Genomic DNA, 14,478 nt, shown 5'->3' on the forward strand with positions numbered 1-14,478 from the left:
TCAACGGTGGTGATTAATTCCTTGGAGAATTTTGAAATTTTGAGTCTGGGTATCCTTTTAAACCAAAGCCAAGTGTGTTAAATTAAGTCACCAAGGATGGTAGTTAATTTTTTTTTACACCAAAGTAAGCTTTGTAGCTGCCAAAAATAGCCTGGGCTTCTTCAATGTTTTGGGCTGATCTTCCAATTTCAGTTAAAATATAGAGCCCAAAATTAATTCGTCACCATGGGTCAATAACCAAGTGGGCTAGCGTGCAGAATTTTGGCCCAAACAATCCCCCTAAGTTTGAATCATTTTGAAACGGTTTTAGACTTAATGATTGGCCAATTAATGGTGCGTGTCATTTCCTGCCGTTGCTCTATCTCACGTCTGCCTATTCAACTAGACTTTGTGGGGGAAATGGGCAATCTCTTACGGTTATTTCAATCTGGGTAACTCCCTCTCCTCTCACGATCTTTTTCTAAGCTTTTATAAGAACACATTCGAGTTTCACTACTATTCATTCGAAAACCTAACTTCCTTCAGCTCTCATTCTGTCCTTTAAAATCCTCTGTTTTCTTTGATCACCCTTCAATTCTTTCCGTTCTTGCTTGAAATCGCAAAATGTCTTCCCCGAAAACTCGCGCCAAGTGCTCTTCTTCCTCTCTTCCTCCTCCCTATATCTCTGGAGCAAGCGTTGATCTACACGCGATTGAAGTTCGCAGCAAGCTTCACCCATATACCCAGAAGAATTTGGATGAAAATGTTCTTCACTTGTTCAAGAACACTCTCGTTTTGGAAGAAATGGCTGAATTGCTCAGGGAAGATGTTGAGGCTCCTTTGTGCTTCCAAAGCTCTTCTACTCTGGCTTCTCATACTTGGGTTAGTAAGAACTTGAGCTGTTCGTATCCCTGAAGTGAAGTGAGGAATAGCACGGTGAAGTGGTCAGACCGAATTGACAAGCTCCTTCCGAAGTATGGAGCTCACTGGAAGTGGGCTGAGATTTATGATGTCATCCTTCTGTCCAAGCAATCTGTGAATAGGGATGAGAATCTGCTAGTTGCTGCTCTCTGCTTCTAGAATTCTGCCAGCAATACCTTTGACTTCCGTGTGGGCTCTATGACTCCAACCCTGCTGGATATGGCTCAGATCTTTGGGTTCAGATATCGTGGAAGGCTTGTTGATGCAGTTGGTGATTATCACAGAAGAAAGAATCAAGGGAGGCTGGCAAAGAAGTTCACCATCTCCCCTACCACGATCAACCAGAACTGCTCCTTCTTTAATTACTTGAAGAAATTCAGCATTGAGAGGGATATGGATCAACAACACATGATGTTCCTTCTATATTGGCTAAACAGGTTCGTTTTTCCTAACCGTTCTTTAGTAGTTTTGTTTGAATACAAGCATCTGGCAGAAGCCCTCCATAATCACACTGATGTAGGGCTTGGTCCCATAGTTCTGGCTCACCTGTATAAGAATCTCCACAATTCTACTATGGACAACCCCCTGAACATCTCTGCTCCGTGTGCGTTCTGGATTATCCAAATCTGGCCGCAGGTCTACTTCCCAGAACTGAGGTTTCCAGACATCGTTCTGCCTGAAGACCAAGTCCTGGCGCTTCCCTTGATGTTGACAGAAGTGCCCAAGCGCTTAATTGAAGAGTATATGATGTTCTTTAGGCATTGTACCGAGAGGTCTGCTACCCAGTGGCAGGTGGTGCTCAGAAGAAGCTATCCTTGGTTCCAGCCTGGATACAGGCTGTTTGAGAAGGAGCTTAAAGATGAAGAGGCCAAAATTGACTTCATAAAGAAGTTCCTGAGTGTGATGTTGATTCGGGACTTGCCTTTTGGTGGTGGAAAGCAGGGTACTCCTCAACTTAACCGAGACGTGTTTAAATAGACTTATGCAGATGAGGGAGCCGACAACACTTCAGATCTCGAGAGTGTTGTCCTGCTTTTGCTCTTTTCTCTCGGATTCCTTCGCTTCCAGAGCAATTTGCGGTCGTGTCCATTTAGAGGGGAGCATTTCTACTTTCACTTTACTTTTAAACCTCCCTGTTTTCTGATGTTTGTGTTTTTGCCTTTCAATTGTCTTTTTTTTTTCTTCTTCTTTTCTTTTGTTTAAGTTTGGGAAGTGTTTTTTTTAATATATTTTATATATTTTTTATTTTGCAAACTTTTTCCTTTTATTTCCAAGTTAAAACAAAAGCAAAAGCAAAAAAAAAAATTTTTCTTTTTTTATATGTTCTTTTTTTTTTTCATTGTTTTTCTTTATAATTTAAAAATAACTTGTTTTTTTTTTTTTTCTTGTTTGATAGGTTTCTTAAGAATTTAGTTGGAAGTAGAGACAAAATTAAAGATGCGTCTTGGACACCTGGTGCAAGAATCCCAACTCTTCTTTTAAATTCTTGTCTGAATTATTTCTGTTTTTATTTTTTATATTTTATATTTGGTTTTTTTTTTGTTTTTATTTAATTAGGTAGTACAATTTAAATCTCATAGGATATTCTTTGAAGGAGCAAAACTTTTGGTAACTCCAGTGAGCAACTTCCGTCTATATAGTGTCTAGGAATTCTTTAGGCGACACCTACGGTGTCTAAGAAGTTTGGGTTTTAAGCGGGACCATTGTGACCCCTCCAACCTTCCCGGAACCTCTGGCTATGTTTTATGAGGCCCTTAACTGGCCATCCTTAAGTTTTCTCTTAAAAGAAGAAGCAGTTATTTGTGTGTTTACTTAACTAATAATAATAATTTTTTAAATAAAAAAATTCATGTTTGGGTCTTCGTGTTTATGTTTGGTCGTTGTTCTTTAAAATTAGGGTCAATCGTCTCTTTGAGATGGCATAACTTCTTTTTTTTATTTCCCAATTTAAAAAAAAAACCGAAATCATTTCTTCTTGGCACTCGGTGTCTCGACCATAAGAGCTTTTATTTTGGCCTTCTAGATGTCCTCTTCTGGGTTTTCATGCACAGCCTCTTGGGGCTCATCACTTGAGCTCCCAAAGATCGCACTCTTAGCTTGAGTATAACTTCTGTCACGATCTAGTTGCTTGCGTTTACCCGGTCGGTCTAGGTCCTCCAGCTGCTTTCTCATGTCTTGAGAGTAAAAATTTACCATCTTTGATAGGTTTTTATTCTCATGTCTTGCATTGCACCGTATTGCATTCATTAGATTTCTTAAGATTATGACTAGTCATCTTGTTTTCGTATGACTAGTCATCTTTTGCATCAATAAGTTTTCTAGCTAACTGGTTTCCAGCTGGATCCCACCAAACCTTTTTGTTTTATTCTACGAATTTTCTCAGTTGCCATGTGTACTATTCTGACCTAGGAATTTTTAGGTAAAAGCCAAATGATTCCTCATTTGGCAGCCGTCACTTTTGAGGGGAGTTTTTGAAAAAGGTTTCTTCCATCTTTTTGCTCTCTTCTTCCTCAAGAGAAAACCACCATTTTCATCTATGAGTTTTCTAAATTGATTTTTAGAAAACTTCTTTTGAAATATGAAATCTGCATCTAGCTAGAACAAACCCATTCTCATATATGTCCAAGTTAGATTCAAGATTGGTTTCTTCGAGAATATGGTTTCTTGAAGAAATTGGTCATTCTTCCTTGAATTCAAATTTTGGTTTCTGACTGAGTTTGAGCTAGCTAGCTAGTGCCATGGGATGAAAGAGTTGAAGAAGAAGCGGTCATTTCCATGAAGGACTAAGCTGCTGGTTTTGCTATGTTGGAGAAGAAGATTGCACAAAGGAGGTATAGCTTATTTTCCTAAATAGATCTAGAATTTCTTGAGCTTTCTTGTGTTTCTTTGTAAGAATCTTCTTTGCTTAGTGGATTGCCTGGTCGGTTGATGACCCCTAGTTTTTACCAGTGGTGGGTTTTCTAGGTGAACAATTTTTGGTTTGTAGATATGTTATTTTCTGGGTATGTGTTCTTGACAGTTGACTAGTCATCGCTTGATGTTATGCATTTCTGGGTTTGTGTTCTTGCGGTTGACTAGTCATCATTATCTGCCATTTGCTATTTATTTGATATGATGTTTTCACGCACTTTCACCATAGTTGTTGCTAGCAAAAGGGATGCCTAGATTGACGGATCCTTCTGAGTGCCTAGGTTGTCACTAGTAATCTTCTAGGCTTGCAGGTACAATTAGTTGTGCTATGTATGTATGTTCTTGGTTATGGCTTTCATGACTAGTTGTTGACTAGTCATAATCATCTTTGGTCAAGTTTTAAAGTGTGTGACTATTGATGTGCCTGTCTGAATAGCATTTAAATTTACCCTTCGTCACCTAAGTACCAATTTCACAAATGTGGTAAGAGTAGCATTATTCTATCAAGAATATAGTATCCTAGTAGTACAAAGGCATTTTGACACTTTGAAATACAATTTGAAAGCCCCACCATCAACCATTTTGCCAAAGTTTTCGCTACCAATTTATGCTAAAGCATACAAAATCTTATTGAGTGAAGCTCATCATTTTTTAATTAGTTTAAAGATTATGAATTTTTAATTATTGTTTTGGTGCATAATACATTAGCAAAAAAAAAAAAAAAAAAAGAATGGAACCCATATTTCTTACTAAACATTGAACAAACTTACCAAACCTCTGGGTAATGGATAGGCTTATGAGTAGATTTTATGTGAGTTTGGGTATGAGTTTGGAGGATCTTCAAAGATCGGATACCAACTTGAAATGAACCCTATAATTTGGAGAATTTTGTGTAGTGATATTTTATTTTTACTTTGGTGGGATATAGGTTTTACATCCAAATATTCAAGGACATTGGAGTGAATTTTTAAGTGTGTTGATGTAAATTATCCTTTTACAACACCATATGTAAAGTGTCTCTTAAACCATGTCTTGTTTGTAGGGGTGGGCATCAATTTGGCCAATTTCCAAATGAACAATTTCAACGAAATCTTTCAATTTCTTATTTTACTATGTTCTACTCTATGTATTCTATTCCTCTATCCATCGGTATGAGAGAAAGATATGTATATGTGATTTTAACTAGGTATATATGAACTAAAGATATATGTAATTTGTCCTTGCGAGCTACGACACTACACTATCCCGTGATGAAGAGAAGAACTTAGAATTAATAATGGACAAAATTGATGAAACCAGTCAACCCAAACCATAATAGCCGGTTTGGTTTCATTTGACCAATAAAAAGTCAAATTGTTTAAAAATCGAACCGAACCGTCTACTTGTATATTTATTTATTTATATTTTATTTTACTTGTGTAGTACTCAATTAAATAATAACTATATATGATGTTGAATTTAAAGTTTGATGGACATTTGGAGTTATTGGGATTTGAATCGTAGCTATTGAAATTTGAAGTTTTATGATGGTTTGATATTCTATAAAATGAAAAAGTATGTAGCAAGTTTTGATTATTATTATTATTGTATATATATATATATATATTGTAATTGGGCTAATAATGTTGAAAAAATGTAAAAGGAAGGAGAATTGGGCTTAGGCCCAAACCGGTCGAACCCAATCGAGCAAAACCGATTTAAATTGGTTTGATTTGGTTTGATTCGATTCCTTTGTGATTTTTGTCAAAATCGAACCGAATCAAACTATAATATTATAATTGGTTCGGGGGAGATTTTAAGATGAAACTGATCCAATTTGAACCGTGACCACCCTACCCCTACTTGTTTGATGGCTTGCCCTGAAGTGCATTGGAATAAGTCCAAGTCAGTCTTTATGAGTCCCACCCCCTCTAGATGGGACTTAAGACATAATTTGTTGGTTGTTATCCAATTTAATAAGTTCAGTCCCATTCATATGTTTGGTGGGTCGAATTAGATTGGACTATTTCAATTAAATCGGACAAGTGTCTTGATTGTTGTTTGGTATGCTGAGACTGGACTTATTAACAGGGTGTATCCAATTCTATGACTTAATAAGTTTTAAAGTCTGGAGATATTCAACTATGACTTTTAAATAATCTTTAAAAGTTTAGTGGTATTCAATTGTGACTTTTAAAAAGTATTTAATTTTTTTTTTTGGTATTTAAAAAGTTAATGACTTTTGAAAACTTCGTTAAATAAATGAATTTTCAGTACTTTGCTAATTCTTAATACCAAAAGTCTTGCTAATTGACACTAGACTTTATCAATGAATTCGATGGAGTTGGATTGCGAGGAAAGCAAATGAAGCAGCCCATCGTGTTGCAGCCTTGGGCGTTGCGAGGGTGCACCATCATGTTTGGATCTCTAGACCCCTCCCTTTTCAGTGTACTATCAAGGAATGGCCTACTTGCACCGCCAATTATGTCATGGGAAGTTACTTTGCTTCTCTGAGGTTGCTATTAGATAATGTAATGGACCCAGGTGGTTTTATTTCGTTCCGGCCATTTGGAATATCAATATTTCTCTGTTAATGAATATTTCTTTTCTTTTCCTCATGCTCGCATATCGAAGATTATCATTATTTCATCACAAAGCTATGCTTGCTTACAATATTTCATTTATATGTTGATTTTCTCATCTGCTATGTTTGTACTCTATCTTTTTTATCATTTTCAAATGTTAAGGAAAATATATTTTTGTTTTTACACATTCTAATTGTTTTTTTGCTACGTTGTTTGTGCCATGTATGCCGATAAGATAATACACCATATACAAAACATAACTATTAGAAGCAAGTTCCTTTTTGGCTATACAACTCTATGATAAATATTATAGAAAATTCGGTATAACTCCAAAATTGAAAATAGAAGTTGGATGCAATCGTTGTATTTGTTGTTGTTGATACAAGTCCTCTGACTTTTGTGCCACGTATGATTACATTTCTTTTGTTAAGTTTTTGATATTTACATAATATTTTTTTTTAAATTACTTTGTTATTCCCATCATGCCCCTAAAAATTAAATAAGGTAATAAATTTATTTTTGTCATAATAATTAGCTATTATATTTTTGAAATAATTAAATAAGGCAACAAATCACATCTCTTATAATTTTTGAAATAGCTTTTATATTTCAGTCATGCTCCTATATGAACATTGGCTTTCTTTCTGTTGTCGCTTTGTATTCTTGCATTATGGCAACCTGTACACGAGGTACATAAATATTCTTTTACTCTTAGCCACAACTTTTGTTATTCACTAATTTTGTTTGTTTATTTTCTTCTTTGATAATACAATTCCTCACTAATAAACTCTCATTGTTTTACTTTTGATTTTGTTTAGCTCACTTTTTTTCTTCTTGTTTTTGTTGCTGTAAAGTTCATTCCCACCTAATATCTTTAATTAAGATGCAATTAACCATTAACGCATGTGAGTTTTGTGTCCCCCCTCCCCCCCAAACATCATTTTCGATTAATTTGTTTATTGGTAGTTAATTATTTTCCAGTTTTTCCTATTTTTCCCATGTTTTTGTTGTGGTGTTTTACGATTATTGGTTGTAGCACTCAAATCCACACATTTTATCTAAAATCTACATGTTTATCAGGTATAGTAGAGTATACTACTTATGTGTTAGGTACATTATGTTATATTTACCTAGTAATTAGGTACATCATTTTATATTTACCTAGTATTTAGGTACATTATGTTATATTTACCTAGTATTTAGGTACATTTGATTGATAATCGAATCACCAAAACCTGCAACATATACAAGAATAAGCACACTTTGTTTGCTAAATTCATGCCATAAGATTTTGCAGTGCATTATATCAAACAAATTGGCTTACTTGGATTAGTGACAACGATAAGGCCAACACCATTGAAATCACAATTGTAGCGTCCATCGGTCTTTTAGTAAAGATTCATGGCCAATGAGGCATGGTTTACGAGGGTATTTGGAAAGTAGCATGAACCATGTTCTTGTATTTCACTGCATTCTTTTAATATTCCACAAGTGAAGTTTATGATGTTCTGTAATGCAGAGTCTGGGTTTCCTGGCTTAGGCACACACCAAGTATCCTGCAAAGCAAACCCAACACAGCATAATAGTAATTAATTAAGTTTAATTAAGCATTTTGAAATGATTTTGATATAATTAAGATGATTTGAAATCTTGGTTTAAATTATACTGTTTGGATTTGAGTTACCTCCTTTTCTTGTGGCAGTGGAGGTCTTGATCCTCCTACAAATTTCAAAAGGGAAAGTGAAAGTAAAGTTATACAAATATTTTTGCATATGAAAATGTGCAAAACTCATTATAGTTATAGACACATACCACTCACAAATTGGCAGCAGGGATTGTAACCTGCAAAAATGGTATAGAACCAAAATGTTTAATTTGCTGAAAAAGAAAGTCTGAACTTTTGAAACAAATTATTATTATGAAATTGAAGGCCTACTTGGATCGGCCAAGGAAATGAGACTAGTATTGTTAAAATGACAATTCCATTGGTTTCTTCCCATCTTCTGGTAGTAAGCATTCATGGCAAATGAGGCATGGTGCACTGGCCTATCTGGTAGTAAGTTTCTTTGTAGGGCTGCAATCTGCATAGTTACAGGCATAGTCCAGAGCTGACTGCAGTGCTTGTTGTGGTGCTGCAGGCTTTGCCACACACCAAGCTTTCTACAACACCATGTATATATGTAAATTAATTGCTAATTAATTTAAGAATTAATTGTTCTTTCTAATTCTTACCTGTCCATTCCCCAACATCGAAATCTCCCCTGCCAAAAAAAAAAAAAGAAAAAAAAAGAAAAAAGTCATTGATGAACATAGGTGAAAATGTAGAGAGAGAGCAGAAAAGGGGGAAAGAAATTACAACAATGTGGAATGCTCTACAGAGTTGTTGAAAATGAAAACATCAACTTTGCAGCTTAAGAGTCTACCGTACCCGAGAAGAAGAACAGAAGCAGGAAAGAAATAACAGGACCTGGCAGAGCTAGCCCAGCCATTGATGTTATGTTATACAAAGTAGTCTAATTTCTATGGTTGACTAATTCATGAAGAGGAAGATGGGATATTTGTAGCAGTGCTGCAGAGGAGGCCACATAATGATCATGCAAGAACAATTGAGTAACAATCTGATATGCTCCATTACAGTTAGATTGCATTTGCACTTTTGGGCTACCTGTTCCATACAATAAATTGCTTACCTCAGCTTCTTTGGTTTGGTTATAACTTACAACTAAGGTTCAATTAATTCCAGTCTTTCCTATCATATAATTCCAAATTAAAGCTAAACAGCAATTTCAGAGAGTGTGAGACTTTTCTTTGTCTGGGCTTGAGCTTTCTTTGGTCATGAATTCTCCATTCATGAGTAAATTCAAATACTATTTCCTTTCGGTCTGACACAGGCATAGATGCAATCACCAAAACCTGCAACACATGATCATGAACACTTCAATGGATAAATTGATGGTAGGGAGCTTAGGCACTGATTCGAGTAGTTTAGATTATTATTAAAAATAATAAATAAATAAAAAAACTTGCGTAACGCCGCTCGGCTATACTATTAATAAATAAAAAAAGGGACCCGCCTAGCGGGTGTAGGGCCACATCTGAAAACCAGTATAGCCGATCGGCTATACTTATGTTATTTTTTTATACTTATGATATTTTTTTTATAAAAAAAATGCCCGAGTACGGCTATACTATTTATAAATTTAAAAAGGGACCCACCTAGCGCCAGGAGTGCCCACGTGTAAAAAACGTATAGCCATGCGACTATACTAATTTTTTTTTACAAAAAATGCCAGAGTATAGCCGCGCGGCTATACTATTTTGGAAAATGATCCAGGAGAGTATAGCCACTCGGCTACACTATTTGCTATTAAAGAAATGTCAAACTCTTCCTTCAAAATTATAAAAGGCCATATGTGTCCACAAATATGGCAAATCACAAAATTGCACTCTTACGTAGGAAACACATGGCTACACAAGAGAGAGAGAGAGAGAGAGAGAGAGAGAAGTTTTATGCAAAGTGCGAGAGGATGGGGAGGAGGGATGGTTTTGGGTGGGCGAATGAGGCTGCTGCGCAGTAAGGGTTTAAAGTTGTTAGAAGGGGCAGCAAGAAATGAGAAGAAACTCTGTCAACATATATTAATTCTCTCTCTCTCTCTCTCTCTCTCTCTCTCTCTCATTGAACAAGGGTCTGGGTAGCTCTAGAAGGGTCTGTGTGGCGCTAGGCGGGTCTGGGCGGGTCTAGGCGGCGTTAGGCGGGTCTAGGCGAGTCTAGGCGACGCTGGGCGGGTTTGGGCGGCGCTAGGCGGGTCTAGGCGAGTCTAGGCAGCGCTAGGCAGATCTAGGCGGTGTTAGTGTTTTCAAATATTTGGAAAAATAGAGTGAGAAGAAGAGGAATAGAAGGAGGAAGAAAGAATTGACAAAATCTCTCTCTACTATTCGTGTAGCAGAGAACCTTCTATTTCTTTAGATTGCAAGAATTGGTACAGTATCGCTCACACTCTTGGTGTGAGAATATTACCGTTAAACAGCTCCAGCTGGATGCATTACATCACAATGCAATCTCAGCCTTCCATTAAACTAACCAATCAACCTATGACACTTGGCTTATAAACTGAAATACAAGAAAACTAAATTTAACTAAATATGAAATCAGCTTGAGCACTTATAATTCAACACTCCCCTTTAAGTCTTGAGCTGATTTCACTCCAAGCATGCCTCTGAGATAATTGAATCGATCTTTGGCCAAGGGTTTGGTGAAGATATCAGCCAGTTGCTCATTCGTGGGACAATATTCTAGATTAATAACTCCTTCTTGCAAAGCATCCTTGATGAAATGGTATCTCCTGTCAATATGCTTTGTCTTCTGATGGAATACAGGATTCTTAGTGATTGCTATTGCTGAGATGTTATCACAATGCAATGGAGTAGCTTCGGTTTGAAGCTCTCCAAAATCTTCTAGCACAAAACGAAGCCAAATGGCCTATGTAGTAGCCTCTGCTGCGCTGATGTACTCAGCTTCTGCAGTGGACAATGCAACACAATTCTGTTTCACAGAGGCCCAAGAAAACACTCCACTCCCAAAAGTAAAAGCATACCCTGATGTACTCTTGCTATCACCAACTGATCCTCCCCAATCACTATCACAGTAGCCGATCAGAATTGATTTCCTGCCTTTCACATACTCTAAGCCGTAGTCTAGAGTTCCCTTGACATACCTCAAGACACGTTTAGCTGTTCCATAATGCCTATTTGTAGGACAGTGCATGAATCTGGCTAGCAGACTTGAAGCATACATGATGTCAGGTCTGGTAGCAGTTAAGTACATCAGACTACCAACAATGCTTCTATAGTGTTCTTCATTTGCAGCTCCACTTCCATCTTCCTTAGCTAGTTTCTCAGTGGCAACAAGAGGTATGGTTACAGCTTTGCATTCAGTCAAGCCATATTTGTTCAACAAGGTGCTAGCATACTTCTTTTGATGTAGAAATATACTAGACTCAGTTTGAATAACTCCCATGCCAAGAAAATGATGAAGTAGACCCAAGTCAGTCATCTCATACTTAGCCATCATATCTTCTTTGAATTCAGCCAACAGTGCTTGACTACTCCCTGTATATACAATATCGTCTACATAGATAGACACAATTAGGATCTCCTTATCTCCCCTTGCCTTGGTGTACAAAGTTGCTTCACTTAAGCTTTTCTCGAAACCACATTGAGAGAAATAGCTATCTATCTCTCCATACCAGGCCCGAGGTGCTTGTTTCAAGCCATATAGAGCCTTATGCAGCTTATATACCTTGTCTTCTTGACCTTGAATCACAAAACCATCCGGTTGATCAATGTAGACTTCCTCTTGTAACACTCCATTAAGAAAGGCAGACTTCACATCAAGTTGATACAAATTCCAGTTCTTTTGAGCAGCAAGAGAAATAAGTGTTCTGATAGTATCCAATCTGGCTACAGGTGCATACGTTTCATTGTAATCCAGCCCAGGCTTCTGAGCATATCCTTTGGCAACTAACCTTGCTTTATTCTTTTGAACTGAACCATCCAAATTTAGCTTTGTCTTGTAAACCCATTTAACTCCAATCACTGGTTTTTCAGATGGTCTGTCCACCAACTCCCATGTTCCATTCTTTTCAATCATCTGCAATTCATCTTGCATAGCCTTAAGCCAAGATTCATCCTGTGCAGCATCTGCATAGTTTTCTGGTTCCATGATGCACAAGTTACATTGTGCCAGCACATCATCTAGTCTCCTCCACTTCAATGGAGAATGATCATAGGCTTGAGTTCTCCTTTCTTCACTACTTATATCACTTGGAGAATGATCATAGGCCTGAGTTTGAGGTGTAGCTACATCATTGTCATCTGAATTTCCAGAATTGGTATCAAAATTTACTTGATTTCCTACTGAGTATGATGGCATGTCTGAACCATTGTTATCTGTCCAATTCCAAGCACCTTCTTCATCAAATGTCACATCCCTTGACAATATCAGCTTGTTAGAAATTGGATCAAAGATCCTATAACCTTTTTCACAAATTGCATATCCTACAAACACCCCTTTTTTACTCTTTGGTTCCAGTTTGTGTCTCAATTCATCCGGCACATGAACATAACACAAAGAACCGAATATTTTCAGATGTGCAATTCCAGGTTTCCTTCCACTATATGCTTCAAATGGAGTGATGTTGCTGAGGGCTTTGGTAGGACACCTGTTCAGCAAGTAAACAGTTGTATGCACTGCTTCAGCCCATAGGAAATAGGGTATTCCCTTCTCATGCAACATTGATTTGGCCATTTCAATAACAGTCCTATTCTTCCTCTCTACCACTCCATTTTGCTGAGGAGTATAGGCCATTGTGAGTTGCCTTTGGATGCCTTGAGCTTCACAAAACTCCACAAATTCTACAGACAGAAACTCTCCACCTCTGTCGCTTCTGATGCATTTCACTTTGTGTCCAGTTTGTAGTTCAGTCATAGATTTGAACTTCTTGAAACAACTGAAGGCTTCTGACTTGTTTCTCAAGAAGTATACCCAAATCATCCTTGTGAAGTCATCAATAATCAACATGAAATATCTGTTCTTTGAAACAGATTCATTTCTCATAGGGCCACACAGATCTATATGCACTAATTCAAGTGCCTTGCTTGCTCTTTGAGCTTGTTCCTTTGGAAATACAACCCTGTGTTGTTTTCCCAATTGGCACCCTCCACACACACCACTTTGTTCTTCCAATTGTGGTAAGCCATGCACCATGCCTTTTTCTCTTAACTGGTTCAGACCTTTAAAATGCAAGTGACCTAGTCTCTTATGCCACATCCATGTGCATTGAGTGAAATTGGTTTTCATGAGCAGCTGGTTGTCAGCAAGAAAGGATACCGGATAGCATCTGTTACTCTTCATTGGTACTTTGATGATTAGATAATCCATAGATGGACTATCAAACACCCTGCACATTCCTTCTCCAAACACCAAACAATATCCATGTTGATCCATCTGCCCAACACTGAGTAGGTTTTCCTTCAACCCTGGCAGATACATTACCTCTCTGATGTATTTCCTGCCCTTTTCTGTGTCAATCATCAGTGAACCAATGCCTGCTACATTTACAAGTGCACCAGTCGGCATTTGTACCTTCCCAGTCACATTAGTTCTCACATCAACCAGCAGTTTTAAATCTCCTGTCATATGATTGCTACAGCCGCTATCAACATACCATTCTCCATTGGCTTTGATTTCAGTGGTTGTGCAATTAGCATAAAACAGATTCCCTGTCACCTCCGTTTGATTTACATAATTTGCCTTCTGCACATTCTTATTCACAGTACAATCCCTAGCAAAATGTCCAAATTTATCACAGTTATAGCATTTTGGTTTTCCCTTGTATCTGCACTCACCAAAATGATGCTTGGAACACACCTTGCATTGAGGTTTAGCATTCTCCTGGTTTGTGGAATTGACATTATGTGCAAGATAGCTGCTCTGCTGTGACTTGCCTTTTGATTCCCATGGCTTTCCTTTAGAATTCCAGTTTCAGATTCGAAGAAGAAGAAGAAGGCAACTGAGGAGACCTCAGAGGAAGAAGATGATGAGAAAGCAGCTGCAATCCTCATGAAGGATGCGAAAGCCTTGGGAATCATACAAAATGCAGTTTCTGACCAAATCTTCCCTCGGATTGCCAACGCCGATTCAGCCAAGGTGGCGTGGAGTCTGCTCTACAGTGAGTATCACGGTGGTGATCAGGTCAGGTCAGTAAAACTTCATAATCTCAGAAGAGAATTTGAATATATGAGGATGCGTGAGGGTGAATCATTAACTGCATATCTCACCCGGTTGAATGATTTGATAAACCAAATAAAAACATTTGGAGAAGTGCTGTCTAATGAGAGGCTGGTTCAGAAGGTGTTAATCAGCCTTAATAAAATGTATGATCCTATCTGTTTAGTGATTGAAAATACAAAAAGTTTGGAGACTATTGAGTTGCAGGAGATCATTGCTATATTGAAGAGTCAAGAACAGCGGTTTGAAATGCATAATGTTGATACACATGAAAAAGCATTTGCCTCATTCACTGTGAGGCCGTTATTTCGAGCA

At 37.4% G+C, this 14,478-nt stretch overlaps 1 pseudogene; it reads right to left on the reverse strand.

Annotated features, from left to right (window-relative positions):
* Positions 1 to 7,562: 7,562 nt before the first annotated feature.
* Positions 7,563 to 8,863, reverse strand: LOC148294190 (glucan endo-1,3-beta-glucosidase 1-like; annotated as a pseudogene).
* Positions 8,864 to 14,478: the final 5,615 nt, after the last annotated feature.

Source organism: Prunus avium, chromosome 5 (assembly GCF_965620075.1).
Source record: "Prunus avium chromosome 5, drPruAviu1.hap1.1, whole genome shotgun sequence".
NCBI lineage: Eukaryota > Viridiplantae > Streptophyta > Magnoliopsida > Rosales > Rosaceae > Prunus > Prunus avium.